We start from the raw sequence: 17,423 nt of genomic DNA, 5'->3' as shown, positions 1-17,423 counted from the left end.
CGGATGCCTGCCCATCCAGTACAAAGCCAGTTCCACTCATATTCCAGCCTAAATTCTGAGCATTCAAATAGGGCTTAGACCAGGGTATGAGCAGAGACAGGCAAAGAATATTTTGTTATTTGCATATTTTATTATTCTCTTTATTATTTATATTCTTCTCAACCACTTCTAAAAGGAGGAAAAAATTTCTTAAGTCTGTTTTTAATATCATCATCCTTCAAATCACAACTCAGTTCTTGGCCCACATACAATTCCATTTTAACACTGAGTGCACATCAGAAATACAGTCATTTATGATTTAAAATATAGCTCTTTTTATTCTCTATTGAAATACTTTTTTCTTAGGCTTTCTGTGGTGTAAAGACTTGGACATAAATGGCCCACAAAGTGTCCTAAATTGGCTTTACATAAATAAGAATTAAGCCTGAAGCATTTGAAATAAATTCTCATCTAGAAATGGTTCTACATTCATTAATCAACCTCTTCAGCTCCCAGTTTAGACACATTAGAGGTGCTCTTCTGAAGATGAAATTGGCCTGTAATCTGTTTATAATCCTTTTTAAGTTTCTTTTGTGCTCATTTTATGTTTTCATTCTACTTCCTTGGTATTCTGAAAATTAAGGGGCTAGAATTAATGAGGCCTGTCCCACAGTGCTTCAAAATATTCCAAAGCCAACACCTCCTGCCAAGGTTAAAGATGAAAAGTGAAAACAACTTCATTGTATTTTCACCTTCAGAGCCTCTTCCTGCCTGCCTGGGCTGCTGTAGTTCCCCACTGTATAACAAGGCACTTGCTGTATTTTTATTACAAAACTCAAGCTTTGTCATCGGTAATTCTATACTTTTTTATTCACAGTTTAGGTAATAGATAAATAAAAGAGAATAAGTACATATAATATTAATGTTGCCCTCTCTAGCAGTTGTTTAAATGAAAAACAGTTAATTGAGCACCTTTTAATATTATATAAGGCACCTGGACTGGAAGGCTGTGTTCCCACTGGTTCTGAAATGTGCCTGCATTTTCCTTCTGCAACACGGAGCACACACATGCCTCTTGGGAGGAAGGGTTTATTCTGGTCATTCCAGCTCATACAGTATGTATTCTGCACACTTGATGATGAATAAATTAAGAAGGTCACTTCCTGAGCCAGGACTTATGGCCAAGAGCAAATCCTTGCTTGTGACAGATAAAGAAGGGGGTTATTATAATTTATTGCAAATGACAAATGCAGAGCTTCCAACAGGAAAACCTCTTCAAATTTTCATGATGCCACAGAGGGGCAGCCTTTTTCCTCCTCTTTGGCAGTTCCTTTCCTAGAATCTTATTCCATTTCTGGCGGAGGTTTTCTCCAGCTTCCAGAAATGCGTAGTAGTAAAGCAAAAGCCTGATATAAATTAGGGTTTATTGAATAATAAAAGTGATTTCCTAACTTCTAATATTGTCAAAGAGCTAAAGAAAGAATTAAAAGCTACAGCTGACATTTATTTCTGTGTATAAAGCCTCACACACCAGTTCCTAAAGATGTGAACTGCAAACTATGCAGGAATATGTTCTGCTCAAAGGATGTTAAAAAAAGGTTAAGATGCACACAGTGCTCAGCTCATCCAAGATGTGTTTGAGTGGATGGTGTTTACTGTTTTGTTCTGATTTGGTCTGAGCAAAAAAACTGGCAAAAAAAATCTTTCAAAAATCAAGGTTACCTCTAGATGGACAAAGGGTTTTTTTTAAAGTGATTACCCTGAGGGAAGTAGGACTCATTATCAAAATTGCAACAATTCTTCTAAAAAGAACAGGATGTTTTTAATATCCATGCTCAATACTGGTACTGCAGCTATGAAACTCCACATTTCATTTACTCTGAAACCAGGGCAACTTAGTGGGGTTCTGGGGCTTCTTAATGCAAATCAACCACTTCTCACTGAATTCAGTGCAGCTATCCTGACTAAAGCTTCTCAAGTAACGCCACCAAAGCAATAAAAGTGCTAACCATGACTTATGGTATCTGGAACCTCCATAGTCCAGAAATCTGCCCTAGAAAATCCATTCTTTGATTGAGTTGTCGATCTATAAATAAAAAAGCAGATTTTTTTTCATAAATATCTCTTACATTAAATGTTCCACCACCTTAAAAGGCTAAAGTGTCACAAAGAAATTAGCAAGACGCAGCTGTTCATGCACCAGTAATAAAGAGGGGAGCTCTCAGCAGCAGTTTCCACTTTTCAGGACAGACAAGCAAACAAACTGATAAATACATTATAGATGAATGGTATAATTCATCATGTAGGAAGCAGGGCCTTCAAAGCAGGACCGTGCACAGGTGAGGGTAGGGTGTTTAGCAGACCTGCAAATGGCACTAATGATTGCCAAGGGGCAGGGAGGGCTCCCTTGTAGGTGAACAACAGCCTGAAGACCCATTTTCATCTGCTGCCCATTTTATTGGCATCCCTGCTCTGAAATTTCATGGCATGTGTTATCTGCTCTGAAAGGTGCCCAGGAATGAACTTCAGACCTCTAAGAATGAATGTGGTGTAGGAAATAGAGCTCAGTATAAACAAGTAACTGTCCTTCTATCCTGAGCCACATGAAACTCGGCTTTGGAACCAACCAGACCTCATGGCTACAAAAATAAATGAATAAAGCATTATATTCACTACTGCAGAACTGCTCACAGGAGTAAAGTTCACTGTCTTTAAAGTGTCATAGCATTTGTACTCCCAGTAGAAGTGCATTTGTCTTCAACATACATGTATATTGATAACTTTGAGGTATCTAGTAGGATTATACTATGGGATTAATTTCAGAGTTTCTCACCTAATTTTCTACTAAATATCTTTATGGGCAATTGAGCAAAACTGCTGCATTTCCAGCACTGTCTGATCTGTGTCAAATGCCTACCTAAGGGAAAGGACAGCACCCCAGAACTGCCTACTTCTTCCTCAGTTACAAAGAGAATCCTGCTTAGAGGAAATCAGCTGAGACAAATCCTTTTCCAGCTGACTGAGAGCACAGGATTCAGCAGAAGTCAATGGACTATGCTCTCACTCATTAATCTTTTTTTTAATAGGCAGCAGGAAAAAAGTATCATTGCTATAGCAAGCAAATATATAGATATTTTATTATGAAGGTTAAGAATTATGCATGCTTTAAATATTTATCAAAATTAATTAAACTAAATATTTACATGAGAAAGTAGAGATTAGTCCCCAGCAGTACTATTAAATCTTCCATTTACAGGAAGAGATAGCTGTGCACCTGTGAGCCTGGCTGCCTGTTCCCAGCAGGACAAGAGTCACATTTATTTGTGAGCATTGTTCTCTGAGCAAGCAGGATGCCTCCAAGATGAAAGCTGCTCTACAGGTACAAGGTGACATTATTGCAACATTCATCTTCTGCTGAAATTTGAGCCCTAATTATCCTTTAAATTACACAGCATCTAGAGGCACAACCACAGCTAGCATGAGTTATTTGCAGGGTTGGGTTGTGACTATATATTACAAGGCATCATCCAAGCTGCAGACCAACGGGATGAGAATGAAGAAATCCTCTATCAGCTTGCCATACACTAATTTGTTAACCTGAGAGATAGATCTGTGCCCCATTGTCCCGGGAAGTGGACAGGACATAAATCCTCAGGCACTACTAAGCACATTTCAGAGCAGATCTTTATGTGATTATGAACTAAATGTGAAATTCTCCACTTGGGGAGGAGTCACACTCCCTTGCGCTACAGCCATGCTGCAAATCAGCTCTAACAGACTCCAGCTGCTGGGAAAGCCTCCCCAGAGCAGGTCTGTGGCCAGAGCTGGGCTGGGAGCTGCCCAGTCCTCCCCTGCTTCGCACAGCACAGCTCTGAGCTCTCCTTGCCCATCCTCAACCCCCGAGGGGACTCAGGTTCTGGGGAAGGGTTCACAGCTGAAAAGAGATGCTGGGACCAGCAGCATCTCTGTGAAGTGTGCAGACCAGCAGCAGCTGTCTTGTCAGGAGATACGACCTAGGGCCAGACTTTGAGCGCCATCGAGGGGTCTGGCACCCAGGAGCAGACAGTCTGCAGGCGGTAGGATGTGTTTGCTCTGCTCTGAGTCACGGGCTGAAGTCAGTGTCATGGCCAAGCTTCAGACAAAAGGAGCTTTGTCTCACCCCATGGCAACCTCCTCTCTCTGATAAGTAGACATCATCAAGGCCAGGAATGAGCTCTGACTTTGAAGATTGTATTTTTCTACTTGCAACAACAGCAGGTTCATTTTGTGGTGAGAGTGTAACTCCTTATTCACAGCCACACAGTGTCTACTATAACTGCCTTTGTCACATAAAAAAGTGTAAATGCTAACACTGCTGCAGCCCTGATTTTCATAATTCAGTACAAGATTTACAAGTCCAAGACCAGCAGCCATGAAAAAATATCCTGCACAAAATCTGTCCCTCTTCAATTCTATCTCTATGACCTAACATAAATATTGCTGATTTTATCACACCATTAAATTAGTAGCACAAAAATTTTATAGCTGGTTCCAGTGACATTTAAAAAGATTTTTTAGTAGTATGGTAAATAACTGAAAGCTGTGCTTATTATATGGCTTTTTACAGTCTTTATCATTGCAGTGATTTACCATTTAAAGCTTTATAGCAACAATATATGGAGCAGTGTAAGTCCCATGGTGCTCACAATATTCACTCCCCAGCTGAGCCACTGGTTCAGCTGGATTGCAGAGTTTAAACTGGAAGGAAAGGATTTGTAAAGAACAGGAACCCCAGGTACAGAGGGGTCCATTTTATATCCTGCGATTAAATAAAAATTGCTGTGCTGTGTTTTTCCACAGTTTATGCACTTCTATAATCTGTGCTCCCTATTCCTCAAACTTCAGCACTGCTTCTCCACAGACTTGAAGACACTTCTGCAAACTTTGGCTTATTTGAGGTTCAAATTCACTTTGTGTTGCACATATCCCTTCCAGAACATATTAGTGCACTCAACCTGCAAAGCACTTGTAACCTCAGCATCTCTGTGCTGCGTCCCACCAACTGCTGGGCACAATTTGCTGACACTCAGCCAGCTTTCCTGGCTCTGCCTTCCACAGCACAGAAAAAAATTCCAAAAATTAACTCCTTATTTTGGCAAACATCTACAGTCCCACTTCTGAACAATCACTTTGCAAAAGCTGGAACTGGAGGAGAGAGGCAGCTTCCTTTCCCATCCCTGGAGGCTGTCCCAGTGCCTCTGACTGCCCTGCAGCCAGGAGAGGCAGCCCCTCACCTGCTGTGCTCTCACACTGGCAGCAGACAGAAAAGGAAGCCATAACACAGCAAATATCCACAGCCACTCTCCACTTTTAACAGTTTTACCCACCAAGTTTGTAATGGGCTCTCTGCAGCCTTCCATACCCCCAAACAGCAGAAGGAAAATGTTGAGTGCTGTCCTGATGGCTGCTCTTGTGGCTCCAGCAGTGGGTGCACACAGCAATGGGTCCCAGCCTGCAGCACCCACCAGCACACTAGGACCTGTCATTGCCACTGTCCTTCCCTGCAACACCCCTGCATGGCTTTTTCTCTCTCCACAACACCATTTGTGGAGAAACTTTCTATTCTTAATGCTCATACAGCCGTGCTGTGCCAGGCTGCCAACCCTGCCCCTGGATCCTCAACAGCAGAAGTGGAACAGGGAACACAAGGGAACCCAAACATCCAGCATCCTCCCAGCTGGAGCCAACAGTGACTCCCCACAGGTATTTCAGGGTTACTTTAAAACCCTTCACCCATTTTGTGTGAGCCTCTGCTGAGGGACTGTGGCAATCTGGGTCCTTGTGCCAGGTTCCACACATGCTGGTTTTTGGCTTCTTTTTTCTACCTCTGTTGAGGTTGGGATTGAAGGCACTTCCGACAATAGTTCACCTTCAGGCTTAGATGTTTATTTTTTCTTATCTATGTTACAGTCTCACAGCAGTGAGTTCTGCAGCATTTCACTAACAAGGCACAAAATGCCTATCTTTTGTTACAAGGTCTTTTAAGGCTAAATTATCCAATTAAGAAATGACACCTAAATTATTTTTACTTTTAACTCAAAAACTAATCCCTCGAAGTCCACAATACGGACTTTTCTGTCCAATTACAAAACGTCACCCAAACCCATGAAGAAGAAGAAAGGAGAGGTGAAGAAGAAGGACCAGCCTCGACCCTAAAACCTCCATCTTGCTCTTTCACCATGTGATATCACACACTTATAATCAACTACACACCTGTAATCCCAGTGCTACCAATCAGTTTTGGAAGCCTTTTCCATGGCCTCAGGTCAAATGCAGTGCTCTCCTGGGAGTCAGTCTGTCAGCACAGAAAGTCTAAAATTCTCAGCATCCAGAACTCCGACACACACACAGCCTCCAGAGCCCCACTGAGAGGTCACTCAGTGCCAAGGGCACACACAGACTCAGGGCTGGGTTTGATCCACCCCCCTGCATGGGGCACAGGGTCAAACCCAGCCTCTCACTGCAGCACTGACGCACGGGCTGCTTCATTTCCTCACTGCGTCGAGAATTCCTGAGTTCCCAATTTAAAAAACCTGTCATCATCCTGACCCTCTACATCTCCTAAATTGAGTAAATTGAGATTTACTATTATGCATTGTTCACAGGGAAAAATATTTCAAATATATAAAATATTAAATACTTTTTTTCCTTAAAGTCAAAATCCAGGGCCAACAAAAGTTCATGGCGACTTTTAAGTCTTTCTTGAAAGCAGTAAACAACTCAAAGTGTTTTATGTTTACTTTCTGAAGAGGAAAAATTCTTTCCCTCAGCATCTCTAAGAGGAATTAAAACTATTTACTAAAGAGCACCGAGATCACCATCACAGAGCCCAGCACAGTGTAAACAGGATCATTTATAAAGCACTAACATGATCGTACTGAGATCCATGCTAGAAAAATCAGGGGGAGGTGTGCAGGGTCAGCTCGTGGCTGTTGTGCTGCCAGCCTGGCCACAAGATCACACGAGGTGGCCACTGAGCTCCTGAGCACAGCAGCCCTGGGGTCATCACTGCTGAACCCTCTGGGCTCTGCTGGGAACGGGCCCTGGGTCCTCCATTGAGAACCAATCCCCTCCTAGCATGGCAATAAAAGACAGATGTTTTATTTTTTTCTGCTGAAACCATCCAGGTTTATTATTTAAAGATGACTGACTTCTCATAACCCCTCGTGTGCACAAAGATCAAAGCACTGTCCCCGCAGCTGCTTCATGCAGACGGGCAGCACGTACTTCTTGGGCAGCTCCAATAAATGACCTGTGACTGCCTTTGTGTGCCTTAACGTGAGGAGATTAAACATGCAACAGCTTTTCTGAGGAAGCAAAACATGACGGACCAGGCTGTGTTCAAAGCAGGCATTAATTTGTGTATAAAACCAAGATTAAATTTGCTCAAAAGTGCATTAGGACTAATCTTCACACCTTGGCTAATACAGAGAGCTGGGCAAGTTTTTTGCACAGGAAATAGCTGCAGAAGGAAAGATAATAAGGCTACCAGATACAAATTCACCCATCTCTATGTTGCCATATGATTTCATTTGATTTGAAATTTAGGCAGGCAGAAGCTAGCTAGGACAGCTGGCAGTGCAAATAACCTTTTCTTTCCCCCTTTTTAAAGGGAATAATTTTTTCATCTCCCTGAAGAGACTGGATTCTGTCTGCTGGAAAATGCATATATTCATTTTGTATGAAGCACTATATAACTGGGTTACCTTTGGAGTGGCCTAGTGATGTTCACTTCTTATTTCTTTGTACTCAAATTGCCTTGTCTTCACAAAACTGGGGCCACTCTTCCTTTCAAAAGGCACTGGCTGTATTTGTGATATAAAACAAATAAAAGCAGTCTGGATTTATTAAGACATGCCCTTTCTTCTCCCTGCCTGATAAGCTGAGCTGATCCAATGAGGTGCTGAATTTCCAGTTATAACATGTATCTCTGGGAATTAGGACCACAAATATTTTGTAGGTGTATCTCCCTGACAAAGTCTACACTCCAAAGAATATAGGATGCCCTAACTGGCAATAAAAAGCTAAGGTAAAGGAAATTTTAAGATATTGAGATTTACAAGATTACATTTTTGTAACATTGAGAGCTGCAGTGCATTGAGCCCAGGAATGTCCTGCTGCTGCCAGCGTTGCAGTGTGATAGGAGAGAGGACAGTAGGAGGTAATGCCATTTTCAAAGCAAAATAAACAAAGCAATCAAACACTCCATTCTTACGACAAAACTATCTGCTAGCACAGGCGAATCCCCACATTGCACAGGACGCCCAAGCAGTTCAGATAAAGGGTGGGTTTATCATTATCATTTCCCCAAGCAGCAGCTTCATGGGCACTGAAAGGAGTTTCACATGAGAGCAAATATCCCCGTGTTCCTTGGGGGTGAGGTAAATCACATCACTGGGAACACAGTCTCTTAATTTTCATCTTGTATTGGAGCCTGTTTTTTCAGCATTTTAAGCCACTGAAAGACACAGATGGGCACTCATAAAGGGCAGATAAAGACAAAACATCCACTCCATCTGTGTGAAGAGAAGTGCACAGGAAGATTCCTTTGAACTCCTTTGCAACATGCAGTCATGCAAGGCTGCCTCTTGGTCTGGCACAAATTGGGAGGTTTGGAGCTCCTGGGCTTAATATGAAGACAAGTGGCAAAAATAACAAAGAAAAAAACCCTGTCTTTTGGTTTCTATATATCTACCTCTCATGAACTCAAGTTTCTGTCAAGTTGTTTTGACTAATAAAACTTGCAGTGAGTGGATTTCCCAGCAGTGGCACCACTGACTGCTGCTCACTGTTACAGCCTCTCTGCTGCTGCTCTAGCTACAGTCTGTGCAGTCCTCTGGCCAAGAGGAAAATACCACCACAGAGCAGAAATGTGTCTCCCAAGAGACTCAGCTCTACAAAACTTCCCTGCTCCTATTCTTCCTTCACATTTCAGTGGGTAAGAGTCCCAAAGTACTGAGCATTTTTGCCTGTGATTACTCCCATCAGTCCTTTTCTTAACTGCCTTTGGGTGGAAAAGGTGCACAGAATTCTGCTGTACTTGATTATTAGTGCATGGATAATCTGTTCTAGCTCTGCCAAATATCTTGCAAATTTTGTCTTTCTTTTTCAATCTAAATTTGATTTCTCATGGGATTAAGGGCGTCTCACCTTATGTTTTTATTTATACCTTGCTTTCTAAAGCTTTCCTTGGGATAGGACTTGCAGAGAATGGCTAAAACAAAAAGTGGGGATGTGTGGAAAGCATTCTCAAGTGCTGTTAAAAATTAGATTTATCTGAAGAAGTTTGCTACTACATTCTATTACATTACAATGCCAGATAGAAAATAGCCATATTCCATATGGTTCACTGTTGTGTGTTTGTTTGCAGGTTTACTTTGGATTTGAGAAGCAACTGGAGCACAAACCCAGCTGAATATCTACACCTACAGACACTGACGTGTGATGTGTGCAGGAATTACAGCTGCTGCTGTAGCTCCACAAGTTAGCAAGGAAACATCCACTGAAATGCTGGCTGGTAACTGCAGCAGGTCAGGGAACAGAAAAGGTTAGATCATAAACTAACAGAACTCCCTGAAAAATAAAAATTGCATTCGTCTTCTCCTGACCTTAAGATGTGAGATGCTTGAGAATGTGAAACTCCAATCTCTTGGAGTAGATAAAATGTTCTGATGAGCAGTATGTGCTCAGCCTCCTGCCAGATGGGATTACTTTTTCCTCCCCTGTTTAAACTCTATGTGCAACCTCTGCAGCCTCACTGTTTGCAGAGGGATTTTAAAAACTACTTTATTGTAAAAAAGCTGTATCTGTTTCAGATGAGTTCTTGAAATTCAAATATAACTACACCACCAGATCTTCAGCTGATGTAAAGTAACTCCCTGAAAATTCACTCTCTGTTTTTTAGCAAATGAGAATGTCACTTGATCAAGGAAATTATTCCTTCTGAAAAACCAGAACTTTGGAATAATTTCTCTTCTTTTTGTCCCATTCTGTTATGCATAAGTCATCATACCTTCATCTGGGAGTGTCACAGTACATAATTAAATCTTAAAATTGTGTGGCAAATGCAGTGGCTGTGAAAGTTTGGACCAATGAACACCACCAGATTTCAATACTACTCGATCCCCATTTCCTTGTAAACCCTGCACAGAAACCTGGAACAGTGACAGTGTCTCTGTGGATTTTAGCAATGACACTGTTCTGGGGATCAGCCACCACACTGTGGGCCTGAGAAGTGACCCCCTTCAGTCCTGGAAGAGGACAGTGCCCTTCCATCAGCAATTTAAAGCTTGTGTCTTCTGCAGCATATTGAGATCTTTACATCAAGCAGCTTCTTAGCAGTGAAATCCTTTCACCAGCAATGTCTCAACTGGAAAGGTCAATAAACACGGGGAGTTACAGCTTCAGTGGGCCCAAAGCAGTAATGTAGGAGATTCCTGATGTGCTTGATATATTGCATCCCACTGGTAGTGGAGCTATTCAACTGGAGAGTCATAAAATAACATCAAATAAAGCACTGGAGCAGAAATTATTCAGTCATTAACACCACAGATTCTCAGCCATTAAATCTCCCCCACCAAACACACAGCAGAGCCAGCACAGCCAGACCTCTCCATGTGTGTGGAGCCCTGACAGCCCCATGGGTTCTGTCTGGGGGCCTTGGTACATGTGCCAATGGTATTTCCATAAATCACAGGGATTTGCCACAATTTGTCACCTAGGATGTGATATTGCATTGTTATTTTGCTGCCAGCACCCCTGGCTGCTTTGTTTTAGGAAACCTCTATGCCCTAGGTGTAGGTTCCAGGAAAGGCACTTACAGTATTTTTATACTAAAAAATAAATTCAGATTCACCTTAGCATCTTGATAAGAGCTCCTCTGGAACCAGAGCTATAACACACCTGAGCTTGTGCAAAGCACAGAACCCTTCTCCAGTGCAATCACTTCACCCAGCATCCCTCAACCACTGCTGCTGGCTGATCCAGAACGTGGAAGAGAGCAATGAAGGAATTCATTGCCAGGGAGAAATGTCAGTTTACCAAGATGAGAACCAGGGCTCTGAAGAAAAAAAACCACAACAATTTATCATCTCCTTGCAGTCACTTCACTCTTTTGTTCTAATGCAGAGGTTTCCAAAATACTAAATAAATCAGAATGAGAAATCATTGCTGTGAAGATGATGCAAGGACAATGACGAATGGAGCCCGAGCCTGAGGGGGAGAGACTTAAGGAAAGCTATGAAGCACTGAAGCAATGAGGAAAATTGGAGGAGTAGAGAGCCCATGTAGGAGCCACAGGAATAAAGGAGGTTTTATAGCAGGAGAGACAGACCTCTGAGCCTCTCGCAATCCTTCATTTCATACAGCTTTGTTTATTACAGCATCTTTCTTTCCTAAAGCTGGAGCTTCAGACTTTGATCCATATTTCAGAGCTGATTTTTTTTTTCTGACCTTGAAACACAGGAAAAAAAAAAAAAAAGAAAGTATTTTTCAAAACAACTGCAGGGAAGCTGTAATGTAGCCCTTGCTTACCTCCTCCAGGGCTGGAGGCATTTCAGGCTCCAAAGGCAGCACAAACATGAGATGTTCCAGGCCCTGTCACTCTGCTTGGTGTGAGACACTGCTCTTTGCTGGACCTTGAGCAAAGTATCGGCACAGTATCAAAAAACCTACACAGGGTTAGCACAGGAATTCAAAACTGCCTGTGCAGGCACCAAAAATTACAAGGGAAGTTATCATATTTAGGCAACCTGACTTATTTCTCCCCTCAAACTAATCACAAGGCTTGTGCTGATTGTTGAAGATGGGGCTATTAAAAGAAAGGGTCTGAACTGAGGGTTGCAAGCACATGAGAGACTTCCCAACCACTTCCTTCCAAATGCTGAATCAAACCCGTGGGCAAAAGGACACGAGGAAGCCTGGAACATCCATCCCCACGGCAAACCCACTCTGCAGGGACCACATCAACAGAATCTTCAATGCTTTAAAAACATGGATGGGTTAAATGGGCAACTGCTGGGAAGCAGCACCAGGCTGGTGCCACCAGTGTGAGTATCTCACACCACAGTTTCACATCCATCCCACCAAACTTCAGGGACATAAAGAGCACAATCAGTGAAGGGAGATAATCAGTGAGCAGAGACATCTCTAGAGGGCAATTCAGCCCATGCTAGAAGCAATCACCCTGTTATTTGTAGGGGAGCACAGGTGTGCTCCAAGTTCCAGTGCCTCAGTGAAGTGTCTGAAGCTCAATGGAACAAATCTCATCTAAGAGGCTTTCAAAGACCCTTAATTTCAGCCAGTATGGGTTAGGATTTAACTTCATCCTATTTTGGTAATAAAGTCAAATGCAGCCTTAAGCATTTAAGAGGAAAAAAAAGTCACAACTGAGGATTTTTTTCTGAGATTGCTATCTCTCAGTTTATCAGAGTGAAAACTTGTGATAATCCCTGTTAGATCCTTTAGTGCTGTTTTCAGAATTCTCCCTTCTCCCTCTTAATACAAATCTAAGATCTGGAGACCAACTTTAAAAAACAATAGTCTGCCAAAAGATAAATTAAATGGTAGTTTTAATTTTTGGCAGGAGAACCAGTACTTTTTCTTCCCCCCCCAAGTATAATGTCAATGAAAGAGATGAAATCACATTCCCTCTCATAAACAATCAAACATGATTTCTTTTGCTTTTATGCCTTTTGTCAGCAGTGCCAACTTTTTTGAGTTACTGTTAAACGCAGTCATTGTAAACAGAACTAAAACCTGTCTACTCTTATTATCTCAGTGCACCATAAATTGCCTTGATAGTGAAATAACAGCAACAAGACTGCAGAGTTCTTGCTAACAATGCCTGCTATGACTGAAGTGGGGAGGTCATGTACACAAAGCCAAAAGCAGGCTTTGGCCACAGCAAAGTGTTAAGGGATATATCAGTGAAAGCTGCCATTTATGCAGCATCAGACACAGAGCTGCAGTTAATTATCTGTATTACTGCAGCACCCAAAAACCTTAGACCCAAACCCAAATTCCACCCTCCAAAGTGACAAATAAGGAGAGAACATAAAAAGAGCTCAGTGAGACAAGGACTAAAGCCTGCTGTGGAATAGACAGGGCCCACAACCCCAGCAGAGAGGAGATGCTGGTGTGCAGGTCCATGGGGCAGGGAACCCCCAGCTCACTGCCTGCCCACCCACTGCCAAATGCCACAGGAACACTTTTGTAAGGGGAGAAGAGTCTGGGAGGAGAGTTTGGATATAGAGAGCTCCTGCTGAGTGCAGGAAAACCTCCAAGATACATCTCTCAGCATTTAGCAGCTGCACTTTTAAGGGTTTTAGCAGGGCCCAGGTGAGAGCTGGTAACTCAAGAGTAATAAAAAGGATCATGGGGAGGAGGAGAAGGGAGCAGCAGCCAGGAGCAGTGCTGCAAATGGGAATAGCTCACTTACTCCTGACCTGACTGGGAAGGGAGAAGCAGTGAAGGAATACAAAGAGTCATTGACATGGTCAGGGGCACAGACTGGAGGAAATCACCTTTCCAGAGGCTTCCCAACATCTATGAGGAAGGCAGACCACAGTCACCAAGGAGAGAAAAACAATTCCTCCACTAACTGAAATAGAACAGTATTTCAGGCCCTGTTTGTATATATGAATACGGGGGGGTGGGGGGAAGTATTTTGCATCAGGAATCAGCAGGATTTAGACATTGGCTAAATAAAAGCATCCAATGAAAGCCTTGGTCAGGGACAAGGCTTCAACCCCACAGACAGCATTTTGTCCATGCTGGTCTAGTAAAGCAGCAAGGTGGGAATACAGATTAACCTGCAGCTCCATGAAGCTGGACCTGGCAGCCCCGGAGCTTTGAAAAGGTGTCAGAAATACTTAGATATTCTCTTGAATGTGGGTCAGGTAGTGGGAAACACAGCAGAGAGATGGAGCTGGATTTATGCCTGCAGATGGTGTTGCAAGACACAGGGTCTGGGTCACAGAGAGGGGAGGGAAAGAGAGGTGAGGAAAGGGCCTGGAGAAACCTCTCATCACAGTGGGAGGAGGCTGAGAGGGGTCTGGCTGACCCAGCACTCCAGACAGCAGGAGAGAGCTCTGTGGCTTCCCCTGGCCTGGATGCATTCAGTCCTATGGACAGCATAGCCTTTGGGACCTATTTTGGGTGTAGGTAGGTTTTACAGACACACAGACATACTCTCTGTGAGTATAGGTATCTCACTGCTTCTTGCGAGTGCAAACAGCTTTCCTGACAGCACTCCAGACTGCTGTACTCCCTCATACAGCTTTTAATAACCAGGCAGAAACCAGAGTACAAAGTAGTCATAACCAGTGTTTCTCTCTCCAAAATCCCTGCGTTGCAAAGAAAGGAATCTGTCAGAAGCTGAACTCCTATGCATCATTCATTTCCAGTTGTACCAATACATGCTTCTGCAGGTCGGGAATTGCTTCTTGCCCTGCAGAGCAGTGAAAAGCAGGCCAATAATGCCACCCACAGGCGCCCGGGTTCATTGCTGCCATGGATTTCCAGACGGGTTCTGTGATCCTGCAGTTAACTGGAATGTTGGTTCTACCCCCATAGTGACACAGGTGCCTGTAAATTCACCTGCACTAACAACTGCACTGCCTGTGCTGGGTCAGGGAACTCACAGGTTACTGGGCAGATGGCTTGTTTTCATTGCAAAGAATTTGTGCAGGGAGAAACAAAACCTACACAGGTTACAAAATAGAAATTAAAAATCCCTCCCATCTCAGTACTCAGAGATATGGAGATCTGGTGAGAGCATTTCAAGCAATCAAATCCACTTTTTTAATTAAAAACATACAACAGGTATGTTCCCACGATGTGCAGTTCATTTTATTTTGCCATTCCTATCTCAGAGATCCTTCGATTGTCATGATAAGGACTGTGATGATTTAAGAATTCTCCTTTACAGAATAAGACAATTAAGAGCTCAGTCCTAGGTATGGCTGAAACAGGGAGAGTTCTGCTCACAGGTACTGTACTCATTCTCCTATTTCTGTTTTATTAAGAACCTTAATGTTGGAAACAACATTTTCAGTAAGTGTTACCTGAACATTAATGTAGGAGATTATGTTTAAGGTAAAAGGGATTAAAGGGTATTTATTAGTTTATTCTCCCTTTCTTACAGAGGTAAATTACAGTGTCACAGAGAGGCTTGGGATCAGACCACTCTGCAGGGGAGGAGGGAACATTTTCTTACACATGCAGTGAAGGTGGGCCATCAGGGGAGATAAAACCTGGCACTCTGCACAGACCTATTGCATCTCCCAGCTGGAATCATTTACATCCCCAGCCAGATTGACAACAGTCAGCTCTGAGTTCTGTGGGACGTGTGATGGCTCTGAATGACATAAACCCTTCTCATATTGTGTTGTGTCTCAGCCCCTCGCAAGATGTCAACTCATCTTGAATTCTCCAGGGTTTCCTATCAGTACTGGCTGAGGCTGAAGACATTGGTGTACATATAGAAAATCTTGGAGGAGTCAAAAATGCAAAGATAATGAGTAAATACAGGATTTCATATTGCAAGTGTCTTGCTGAAAAAGGGACTAGTACTAGCAGTGTATTCACTGCATGAAATATGATTTGGGCAAGTGAGATTATCTTGGGTGTCTGCATCTACTGAATAATTTAAGAAAATCAGTTAGGGAAAATTTTCTCTATTGAAAAATAAATTTGAGAACTGACTTGTGTGAAATATGTTTAATATGAGAACCCAGGGATAAGCTCCTGCCTTTGATCTTGTGTTAGGCATCTTATGTTACATTTTTCTTAGATACAGTTGTAGATATGGCAGCTACATTCCAAGCCAGCATTATCTCAGTATTAATATCATCCTAGTTTACATATAGCAGTAAGTCTTTGTGTATTAATTGCATAATCATTATTTGAACTTATTTATTGCACAGAACACAATCAGCTGAGGGCAGATTCAAAGTAAATTAGAGACAAGGAATGAAAAACATGAAACTGCTCTAACCTTAGCTCTTACTAAACACACACTTTATTGATAAAGTTCATCAATACTTTTATTTAAAGACCTGGTGCTCTGGAGGAACCACTGCCATGCTATCACTGCTGGAACCAGAGGTAAGAAATTATTTCTGAAACTTAAGTGCTCTCCAAAGGCCCCCCAAGTTATCCAGTCTCAAAGTCAAAGGCATCATCTACTGTTCTGAAATATTTGAAGGAAAAAAACACCACCTAAGGTATTTAAGTAAATTGATATTTTTCTCATTAAAATCAATATTTAAATATTTACAGCCTTATCTTAATTACATAAAAGATGACACACCTACCTCTCACCACCCCAGCCCCACAGGACAAAGCCCATTTAATGTGATGTGGGGAGGTGACAGCAGGTCCTGTCTCTGGAGCAGGGCTGGGCTGCCAGCAGCAGCCCCAGATAGGTCCCACAGGGCACCCACAGGCAGGAATTAAGCAGAACAGGGAGCTGAATCTGGCTTTCCCACTAAAAATATTTATGGAAGAGCAATAAATGCTAACGATTTTGAGCAGCTACAACAGAGCAGAGCCCTAATTTTGATCTGTGCCCATTGCAGAGGCTCTGCTGTAACAGCAGCTCCAGGTGTTTGGAGCAATTGCACAATGCTTGTGACACAGAGGCACTCAAGGAGTCCAGGTCAACCAAATTGAGCTGTCCTCCAAAATAAACATGTTTGTCTACATTTCTTTTTATGCAGTCATTAAACAAAAAAACAATACAAACAAAAAAAACCCAAGAAACAGCCCTCAAGCCTGATTCAGTTTAAAGATTCAGTGACAACACAAAACCATTCAGCTTTCCATCAGAAGTGCAGCATTTGTTGTCATACTGGTGCCACAAAGGATTTCACCAAGCAGGCAATAACACATCTCATGATAAATAAGACCAAAACACCCTCCAGGCAAATTTATGGAAATCATCACTCACAGGCAAGTGTGATAAAAAAGCATCAAGCTAACTTCAGAAACAGTGAGAGAACTGCTCCTCAGTGAAGTCCCTCCCGAGGCTGTCTGGGTGATCTCGAGGACACATTACCTGCCAGCAGGGCTGGACTGTGCTGCTGTGAGCCCCTGCACGTGTGCTGGCTCTGCTTGGCTGCTCTGTCACGGAGCAAGTGTCAGCTCCCACCGGCTGCTCCACCTTTGCCTCCATCCATCACAACAGCACCATTTGCTGACTGGCCACAGAAAATGCCTTTCCTGGGGAAAACACCCAGGAACGTGTGCTGGTGCTGATCCTTTGGTGGTCTGGGTGCTGGTGGAGCCTGTCAAGGTGAGTTTGTGACTGGGGAGACGGGAAAAGCTGGTGCATCTGTAAATACAGCCAGACTCCTGAATCTGGACAGCAATTCTGCAGGGGGTGATGTTCTCCCCACGGGAGA

The sequence above is a fragment of the Anomalospiza imberbis genome, chromosome 16 (genome assembly GCF_031753505.1).
Source record: "Anomalospiza imberbis isolate Cuckoo-Finch-1a 21T00152 chromosome 16, ASM3175350v1, whole genome shotgun sequence".
Taxonomy (NCBI): Eukaryota; Metazoa; Chordata; class Aves; order Passeriformes; family Viduidae; genus Anomalospiza; species Anomalospiza imberbis.
This window is presented reverse-complemented; position numbering follows the sequence as displayed.